The sequence below is a fragment of the Coffea arabica genome, chromosome 6e (genome assembly GCF_036785885.1).
Source record: "Coffea arabica cultivar ET-39 chromosome 6e, Coffea Arabica ET-39 HiFi, whole genome shotgun sequence".
NCBI classification, from domain to species: Eukaryota; Viridiplantae; Streptophyta; class Magnoliopsida; order Gentianales; family Rubiaceae; genus Coffea; species Coffea arabica.
In genome coordinates, this window is record NC_092321.1 from 25,474,700 (window position 1) to 25,477,563 (window position 2,864).

The 2,864-nt window shown below is 36.7% G+C and overlaps 1 non-coding gene across 1 annotated transcript; it reads right to left on the reverse strand.

Moving 5' to 3' along the window:
• Nucleotides 1-1,304: 1,304 nt before the first annotated feature.
• On the reverse strand, nucleotides 1,305-1,411 carry LOC113697688 (small nucleolar RNA R71). Its single transcript, XR_003449962.1, has one exon. It is a non-coding gene; the product is annotated as a small nucleolar RNA R71 (small nucleolar RNA).
• Between the last annotated feature and the right edge of the window lie 1,453 nt (nucleotides 1,412-2,864).

Consider the following 2,864-nt stretch of genomic DNA (forward strand, 5'->3'; position numbering starts at 1 on the left):
GAGTTTGAGTTGTATATTCATGAGAATAGAAATACATTCAAGTAGATTAAATCTGCATTTCATGCATGAACAAGAGCAGTTTCAGTTTTCACCAAGAGATTAGGAAAAACTAAGCTGTTTTAGACCAATTTTATCACGAGAATGAATTTTTGGCAATTTTAGAAATGAATCCCTGGTTAAACAAGAGTAGTAACAAGTGTTAAATTCATTCATTTGGATCATTTGTGTCATAAGTGGAATCTACATCCTTAAATTTAAGTATTTGGTGAATTTTTCTCCATTTGTGATATTGCAATTATCTAGCTAAGGATTTTAGATAGTAAAAAGATTGTAGTCAGATTTAATTCTGAATTTTCTGCTCAAATATATTGTGAGTCTAAATGATAGAGTAAATTAGAATCTAGTAATTGTTTAAATTGCTCCTCGTGGGATCGACCCGATACATACCCTACATTACGATTTTAGCCTGTATACTTGCAGTCAAACAGGTATAAATTCGGATTTAACATGCATTTGTAGTAAAAAATCCATCAAGTTTCCCAGCAGCCACACCACAAAAACTTGACGGGTTTTAACTACAAGTGCAAGTTAAATCCGTCAAGTTTTTGGTGCCATTACCGGGGAGCGGCAATATTAAGGTTTAATTATCTCTATTAATTTAGACAGATTTATTTTTATTAGTTGAGCTGATTATATTTAATCTTACATTGTAATCAGTTTTTGATAAATAAAAGTTGCATAATCTCTCTTGATTCTGTTTGTAGTGTATGCACTGGACATATCGAGAAGTTGCACATTTCGATCCAGAAATTGAGAGGACACTTCGGAGACAAAGGAGACATATACAACATCAAGAGAAACAATAGGTTTGGCAGCCGATAGAGGAAATTTTGATAGAGCTACCGTTTAAGGAAGAAATGGCGGAAAATGAACCAAATAGGCGAGTTCTGCGAGATTTTGCTTTATCGGGGACACAAGAATCTCAAACTAGCATCGCAAGGCCAACGGTAAATGCTAATAATTTTGACATTAAACAATCACTGATTCAAATGGTACAACAATCTCAATATGTAGGTAATGCTACCGAAGATCTAAATTCTCATTTGTCAACATTTCTTGAAATCTGTGATACAATTAAGTTTAATGGTGTTAGTGATGATGCAATTAAACTTCGATTGTTTCCATTTTCGCTAAGGGACAAGGCCAAGGTTTGGTTACAATCTCATCCTCCAAATACTTTTACTACTTGGGTTGAATTAGTTAAGGCTTTTCTTAATAAATTCTTTCTACCTGGAAAAACTGCTAAGCTTAGAATGAATATAACTAGTTTCTCTCAACAGGAAGGAGAGATATTGTACGAAACTTGGGAGCGATATCGGGAATTGCAACGAAGATGTCCTCATCATGGTTTACCAGATTGGCTAATAGTCCAAACATTTTACAATTGTCTCACCTATCCAACAAAAACGCATGTAGATGCGGCAGCGGGAGGAGCATTGATGGGAAAGTCAGCCGAGGAAGCTCAACAATTGATTGAAGAAATGGCTGTCAATAATTATCAATGGGCTAACGAACGAGGTAATACAAGGAGAACCGCAGGTATGCTTGAAGTAGATACCTTGAATATGTTAAGTGCAAAGATGGATAATGTAGTTAAGATACTTAACAGGCAAGTTGGTTCTAGTTCTAACCAAGGAGTAGTTGTTGCGTGTTGTACTAACTGTGGAGGAGACCATAATGATTCTATGTGTTCTAGCAGCGAATAGGTTCAATATCTCAACAATTACAACCGTCCACCCCAAAACAATCCATACTCCAATACCTATAATTCGGGGTGGAGAAATCATCCAAATTTTGGATGGAAAGATCAAGGCAATCAACAAAGGCCAACCAATCACCGAGATTCCAACCGAGGCAACCACAAGCTGAAACTAAACCAAGTTAGGAGATCGCGGTGGAAAAACTTGCTAAGGTGATTTCGGATAGATTCGAGCGAGTTGAGGGGTGGTTGGACCAATTGGCTGGGATGTACAGAAACTTGGAGGTTCAAGTTGGTCAAATTGCCAATGTGATCAACAACAGAAACCCTGGTGAATTGCCAAGTAAAATCGAAATGAATTCGAGAGAGCATGTTAATGCAATCACTCTTAGAAGCGGTAAAATGGTTGAGGGGCTTAATTTTGGAAATTCAGGTGGTGAAAAAGACAAGGAGCAAGCAATCGAAGGGGAGAAAGAAAGCCGAAATGATCATGTTGTCATTGATATTGATGCACTTCCTCCCAAATTAAATTCTTAATTAAATTCTAATGTGATTTCTTTTCCTCACAGGTTGAAGAAAGATGGACAGGATCGGGAGTTTGAAAAGTTCTTCAAAATGTTTAAACAATTGGACATTAACATTCCTTTCATTGATGCTATAACACAGATTCCCTCTTATGCACGTTTCTTAAAAGACATCATGTCAAGAAAGAGAAAAATTGTAGATAATGAGATGATAGCATTAACGAAGAGTGTAGTGCATTGATTAAAAACAAACTCCCTCCTAAATTGAAAGATCCGGGAAGCTTTTCTATTCCTTACACAATTGGTCAATTACATTTTTCTAATACTTTATGTGATTTAGGTGCAAGTGTGTCACTCTTGCCACTATCGGTTGCCCGAAGGCTGGGACTTCAAGAGCTAAAAGCTACCAATATCACATTGCAATTGGCGGATCGGTCAATCTCACATCCAATGGGTATTTTGGAAAATGTGCTCATAAAGGTAAGACAATCTATAATACCTGTGGATTTTGTTGTCTTAGATATTGAGGAAGATGTGAGAATGCCAATTATTCTAGGATGACCGTTTTTACCTACCGCACG